The sequence below is a fragment of the Nycticebus coucang genome, chromosome 5 (assembly GCF_027406575.1).
Source record: "Nycticebus coucang isolate mNycCou1 chromosome 5, mNycCou1.pri, whole genome shotgun sequence".
Taxonomy (NCBI): domain Eukaryota; kingdom Metazoa; phylum Chordata; class Mammalia; order Primates; family Lorisidae; genus Nycticebus; species Nycticebus coucang.
In genome coordinates, this window is record NC_069784.1 from 59546594 (window position 1) to 59553957 (window position 7364).

The window sequence follows — 7364 nt, forward strand, 5'->3', positions numbered from 1 at the left end:
TCATTTCAGCTCCTTCACTGACAAACCAGGGGGCAGAGACTACTTCAGTTTCTCCGCCTTCTCTTTGTTTGTGATGACCGAGGTATATAGGTATCTGCTGTATCGAACTTTAAACTTCATGTTATCCTTATTTTTCTTGATCTTGACAGACTTGGCATCTTTTGACTGGCTATGAGCAGAAAGTTCTTGATTTCCTCAATTTTCCGAGGCATGGCGATGAGGCATGTGGGGAAGTCACGGACCTTCACAATAAGCAGCAAGAGAAGGCTATTTACTTATTGTCTTTGACACAGAGCCTCGGCTCAGGTAGGGGTGTGTGTGTGTATGTGTGTGTGTCTCTGTCCATCCGTCCATCCGTCCGTCCGTCTGTGTGTCTGTGTGTGTGTCTGTCTGTCAGTCCATCCCTCCCTCGGGTCAACCAGAAGTCCGATGCAGGCTGTGGCGCTCGGTCTTGTCCTTCTCGGGTCAACCAGATGTCTGTGCTGGGATACTGAAAGTTTTTTGGTCCTTTGGGAGGGATACTGCCCCTAGGGCACACCCACAGGGAGTGGACATGTTTAGGCCCCACCCCCAACGCAACTACAGGGGGCCGTAATAGCTCAGCTTTTGTTCTCCCCCATCTCCCTTATTTTTCCTTCCTCTCTTCCTTCCTTCTATCCTTGTATTTATGTATTTATTTATTTTGAGACAGAGTCTCAGCTCAGGGAGGTGTGTGTGTGTGTGTTTGTGCACACGCACCTGGCTCCTTGGCTGATTGAGCCACAGGCGCTGAGCCTGTTTCTTTATTTTTGTATTCATTCAGTCCTTCATTTCATTTTATGTATATATGTAAAACTCTTTTTCTTTTTCCACGTCAGACGGATGGACGGACGATGTGCTGGCCAACTTTGCACTGGAGTATGTATGCGCTCTCTTTCTTTCTTTCTTTCTTTCTTTCTTTTTCTTTCTTTCTTTCTCTCTCTTTCTCTCTTTCTTTCTTCCTTTCTCCTTTCCTTTCCCTTTCCTTCTTTTCTTTCTTTCTTTTTTTTTTGCTTCCTCCCCAACCCAATCCCCCAGTTTATATGTGCACTTGTCCCACCCGCCGGGTCCGTTACCCATGCCGTGGTTTCCGTGTGGCACCTTGCCTCATCCGGCGCCTAGCAACCGAGTTAGAACTGGTGCAGACCAGGGGAATCTGACTGTTTAATTAAAACAAAGCATCGTGAAGGCCCACGGTGGGTGTTGACGTGACGTGAATTCTGCCCAGTGCTCTGAATGTCAAAGTGAAGAAATTCAATGAAGCGCGGGTAAATGGCAGGAGTAACTATGACTCTCTTAAGGTGGCCAAATACCTCGTCATCTAATTGTTGACACGCATGAATGGATGAACGAGATTCCCACTGTCCTTACCTACTATCCAGCGAAACCACAGCCAAGGGAACGGGCTTGGCTGTATCAGCGGGGAAAGAAGACCCTGTTGAGCTTGACTCTAGTCTGGCACAGTGAAGAGACATGAGAGGTGTAGAATAAGTGGGAGGCCCCCCTGGGCCTACCCATTTCCCATGAGGGGGCAGGGTGGGGTCCGCCAGCATTGCAGGCCGCTGGTGAAATTCCACTACTCTTATCATTTTTTCACTGACCCAGTGAGTCTGGGGGATGAGCCCCTAGGGGCTCTCGCTTCTGGCACCCTGCCAAACACCAGCCACATTGGGGGAGGGGGAGCCCGGCACGCGTTCCTACCGGGCCGCTGGGTTCCGCGGGCATGGCAGCGTCCTGCCCCGCCCGGCCCTCACTCTCCAGCCTCCCGTGCGGTCGACCAGCAGGCTGCAGCGTCATGCCCCTAGGGAGTTGGACTTAGTTATTTTTTCCTCCTTGTCCCCCGTCCTCTGTCCCCTGCTCTAAACCGAGAGCGGAGGGGATGGAGGATGGAGGATGGAGGACGGAGGAGGAGAACAGATGGGCATCTGGGCCACAGGGGTGTCGTGGCTCTCCAGTGGGAGAGCCCCTCGGGTTGACCAGAGGTCCGGGTCGGGTGTTGGCACTCCGTCAGTGCGTCTGTGGGTCGACCCGATGTCTCTGTCGGGACTTTGAAAAATTTTCAATCTGCTGCCGGGTATCCTGTCACTAGGGGGCGCTCGCAGACTGTGCGCTCACAAATAGCTCCCCTAGCAGTTACTTCCCCCCCTGATTATTTATTTATTTATTGATTTGTTCATGCATTCTTCTCCTTCCTTCCACCCTTTTATTTATTTATTTATTTGTTTATTTTCATTTTTTATTTATTTACTTATTTTCCTTTTATTTTTTTAATTTTTAAAATTTAATACAATTCAAATCAGCATGTCTGCTTCATTTCAGCTCCTTCACTGCCATACCAGGGGCCATAGACTACTTCAGTTTCTCTGCATTCTCTATGTCTGTCATGACCAAGGTATACAGGTATCTGCTGCATCCAACTTTAAACTTCACATTATGATTATTTTTCTTGATCTTGAAAGACTTGGAATTTTTTTGTCTGGCTATGAGCAGAAAGTCCTTGATTTCCTCAATTTTCCGAGGCATGGTGACAAGGGGTGCTGTGAAGGCACAGACCTTCACAACAAGCAGTAAGAAAAGACTATTTACTGGGTGGTGCCTGTGGCTCAGTCGGTAAGGTGCTGGCCCCATATACTGAGGGTGGTGGGTTCAATCCCAGCCCCGGCTGAACTGCAACCAAAAAATAGCTGGGCGTTGTGGCGGGTGCCTGTAGTCCCAGCTACTGGGGAGGCTGAGGCAAGAGAATCGCTTAAGCCCAGGAGTTGGGGGTTGCTGTGAGCTGTGTGATGCCATGGCACTCTACCGAGGGCCATAAAGTGAGACTCTGTCTCTACAAAAAAAAAAAAAAGAAAAGAAAAGACTATTTACTTATTTTCTTTGAGACAGAGCCTCGGCTCAGGTAGGGTGTGTGTGTGTGTGTGTGCGTCTCTGTCCATTTGTCCGTCTTTCTGTGTGTCTGTGTTCGTCCATCTTTCTGTTCGTCTGTCTTTCTGTCTGTCCATCTGACCCTCTCGGGTTGACCAGAAGTCCAATGCGGGCATTGGTGCTCTGTCGTGTCCTTGGCGGGTCGACCAGATGTCTGTGCTGGGAAACTGAATTTTTTTTTGGTCATTTGGGAGAAATCCTGTCACTAGGGGGCACCTGCAGAGAATGAACATGCCGCGGCTTCTCCCCTGATGCCACTACAGGGGGCCGTAATAGCTCAGCTCGGGTTCTCCCCCACCCCTCTTATTTTTCCTTCCTCCCTTCCTTCCTTCTATCCTTGTATTTATGTATTTATTTATTTTGAGACAGAGTCTCGGCTCAGGGAGGTGTGTGTCTGTGTGTTTGTGTGTGTGTGCTCACACATGCCTGGCTCCTTGGCTGCTTCAACCACAGGCACTGAGCCTGTTTCTTTATCTTTGTATTCATTCAGTCCTTAATTTAATTTTATGTATATACGTAAAACTCTTTGCCTTTTTCCACATTGGATGGACGGATGGATGATGTGCTGTTCAACTTTGCACAGCAAAGGGGTATGTATGCTCTTTCTTTCTTTCTTTCTTTCTTTCTTTCTTTCTTTCTTTCATTCTTTCTTTTTTCCTTTCCATTACCCTTTCCCTTTCCTTCTTTTCTTTCTTTTTCCCCCCCAACCCCATCCCCCTATTTCCATGCGCACTTGTACCCCCCGCCGGGTCCACCCCTGGGGCCATGGTTTCCGTGCGGCACCTTGCCTCCTCCAGCACCTAGCAGCTGACTTTGAACTGGTGTGGACCAGGGGAATCCAACTGTTTAATTAAAACAAAGCATTAACGCTCGCGGCGGGTGTTGACGCAATGTGATTTCTGCCCAGTGCTCTGATGTCAAAGTGAAGAAATTCAATGAAGCGCAGGCAAAAAGCGGGAGTAACTATGACTCTCTTAATGTAACCAAATGCCTCGTCATCTAATTAGTGACACGCATGAATGGATGAATGAGATTCCCACTGTCCCTACCTGCTATCCAGGGAAACCACAGCCCAGGGAATGGGCTTGGCGGAATCAGCGGAGAAAAAAAACCCTGTTGAGCTTGACTCTAGTCTGGCACAGTGAAGAGACACGAGAGGTGTAGAATAAGTGGAAGGCCCCCAGTGCCCCCCCCATTTCCCACAAGGGGGTGGGGCGGGGTTCGCCAGCCTTGCGGGCTGCCAGTGAAATACCACTAATCTTATCGTTTTTTTCACCTATCTGGTGAAGTGGGGGTGAGCCCCGAAGGGCTCTCGCTTCTGGCACCAAGCGCACAGCCGTACACCAGCCGGGTGCGACCCCCCTTGGGGACAGTGCCAGGTGGGAAGTTTGACTGGGGCAGTACACCTGTCAAACCGTAATGCAGGTGTCCTAAGGTGAGCTCAGGGAGGACAGAAACCTCCCGTGGACAGAAGGGCAAAACCTTGCTTGATCTTGATTTTCAGTATGAATACAGACCCTGAAAGCAGGGCCTCACGATCCTTCTGACATTTTGGGTTCTAAGCAGGAGGTGTCAGAAAAGTTACCACAGGGATAACTTGCTTGTGGCGGCCAAGCGTTCACAGTGATGTCGCTTTTTGATCCTTCGATGTCGGCTCTTCCTATGATTATGAAGCAGAATTCACCAAGCGTTGTATTGTTTACCCACTAATAGGGAAGGTGAGCTGGGTTTAGACTGTCATGAGACAGTTTAGTTGTACCCTACAGATGATGTGTTGTTGCCATGTTAATCCTACTCAGTACGAGAGGAACTGCAGGTTCAGACATTTGGTTTATTGCTTGGCTGAGGAGACAATGGGGCAAAGCTACCATCTGTGGGATTATGACTGAATGCCTCTAAGTCAGAATCCTGCCCAATTGGAACGATATGGCAGCACCGTGGAGCCTCAGTTGGCCTCGGATAGCCGGCCTCTGCTGTCCCCGCCGGCAGGCCGTTGTGCTCATGCATTCGCGGGTCCCTGCTGTGCGTCGCGGACCGGGGTCCGGTGCAGAGCATGCTTTGTCCTGGGAAAAGGGGCGCAACCGGAAAGGCGGCTGCCCCCTCGTAGATCATGCAACGCACTTTCGTGGGGAACTTGGTGCTAAACCATTCGTAGATGACCTGCTTCTGTGTTGGGGTTTTGTACGTTGCAGATCAGCTACCTTGCTGCGATCTATTGAACGTCAGCCCTTGACACAAGGGTTTGTCCGGGTGAGCTGCCGCCGAGGGGGGGTCCTCGGTCAGTTACACCGTGGCCGCCATCAGTCCCTCTGTGCTCCTGCCGGCAGGCGGCGGGAAGTGCATGCGCATGGTGGCCATGACAGCATTGTCGGTTCGGAGCCGTGACCTGGGGCCAGGTGTGGTGGTTGCCTCCTCAGCCCTGCCGCCTGCCTTCTCTGAGTCTACTGGGCCGCAGTTTTCTGCTGGCACAGCAGAGTCCGGCCCTGCATGGCCCTCTCTCTCTCCTGCCTCCTGTGCTGTCGACCAGCAGTAGGGAGCATCTTGTCCCAAGGGCATTGGACTTAGTTTTTTTTCCACCCCCGTATCCTGTCACCCATCCCCCGCTGTGAACTGAGAGTGGAGGGAGGACGGAGGACGGAGAACGGAGGATGGAGGTCGGAGGACCGATGGGCTTCTGGGTCACCGGGGTGGCCTGGCTGTCTGGTGGGACAGCCCCTTGGGTTGACCAGGGGTCTGGGGCACGTGTTGGTGCTCCGTCAGAGTGTCTGCGGGTCCACCAGATGTCTCTTTTGGGACTTAGAAAATTTTTTGATCTGCTGCAGGGGATCCTGCCGCTAGGGGGCACTCGTGGACTGTGTGCTCACAAATAGCTCACCTAATGGCTTCTTTTTGCCCCCCCACGCTTATTTTTTCCTTTATTTATTTATTTGTTCATTCATTCTTCTCCTTCCTTCCACTCTTTTATTTACTTATTTATTTTTTTGTTTATTTTCATTATTTATTTATTTACTTATTATCTTTTTTTAATTTTTAAAATTTAATACAATTCAAATCAGCATGTCTGCTTCCTTTCAGCGCCTTCGCTGCCTAACCAGGGGGACGAGACTGCTTCAGTTTCTCTGCCTACTCTTTGTCTCTGATGACCAAGGTATACAGGTATCTGCTGCATCGAACATTAAACTTCATGTTATCCTTATTTTTCTTGATTTTAACAGACTTGGCACTTTTTGCCTGGCTGTGAGCAGAAAGTCCTTGATTTCCTCAATTTTCCAAGGCATGGCGACGAGGCATGTGGGGAAGGCACAGAGCTTCATAACAAGCAGCAAGAGAAGGCTATTTACTTATTTTTTTTGAGACAGAGCCTCAGCTTAGGTAGGGGTGTGTGTGTGTGTGTGTGTGTGTGTCTCTGTCTGTCTTTGAGTCTGTGTGTCTGTCTGTCTGTCCGTCCGTCCCTCCCTCGGGTCGACCAGAAATCCGAGGCGGGTGTTGGCTCTCAGTCGTGTCCTTTGCAGGTCGACCAGATGTCTGTGCCGGGGCACTGAAAGTTTTTTTGGTCCGTTGGGAGGAATCCTGTCGCTAGGGGGCACCCGTGGGGAGTGGGCACGCTGCAGCCCCTCTCCTGATGCCACTACAGGGGGCCGCAATAGCTCAGCTCTGGTTCTCCCCCCACCCCACTTATTTTGCCTTCCTCCCTTCCTTTTTTCCATCCTTTTATTTATGCATTTATTTATTTTGAGACAGAGTCTCGGCTCAGGGAGGTGTGTGTGTATGTGTGCGCACGTGCCTGGCTCCTTGGCTGCTTGAGCCACAGGTGCTGAGCCTGTTTCATTATTTTTGTATTCATTCAGTCCTTCATTTTATTTTGTGTTTATATGTAAAACTCTTTTTCTTTTTCTACGTCGGACGGATGGACGGTGTTCTGGCCAACTTTGCACTGGGCTATGTATGCTCGCTCTTTCTTTCTTTCTTTCTTTCTTTCTTTCTTTCTTTCTTTCTTTCTTTCTTTCTTTCTTTCTTTCTTTCTTTCTTTCTCTCTGTCTTCTTTCTTTCTCTCTGTCTCCCTTTCTTCCTTTCTCTTTTCCTTTCCCTTTCCTTCTTTTCTTTCTTTTTTTTTTTGCTTCCCCCTCAACCCCATCCCCCACGTTCCATTCACACTTGTCTGTGGGTCTGTGCGTGCATGTGTGCGCTCTCCCATGGGCACATATTCTGTTTTAAGCCTTTCTCTTTGACAGATATGAGCATCTGTGCATGCGTGCCATATGTACGTGCACACATACGTTACCTAATGTAACGCATGCCAAACGCACGAACACGTATCTTTCCTTCCTTCTTTCCTTCCTTTCATCTTTTATTTATGTATTTATTTATTTATTTGTTTATTTATTTTGAGACAGAGTCTCAGGTTAGGGAGCGGTGTGTGTGTG

At 49.5% G+C, this 7364-nt stretch overlaps 1 pseudogene; it reads right to left on the reverse strand.

Annotated features, from left to right (window-relative positions):
- Window positions 1-212, reverse strand: LOC128586197 (60S ribosomal protein L38-like; annotated as a pseudogene).
- Between the last annotated feature and the right edge of the window lie 7152 nt (window positions 213-7364).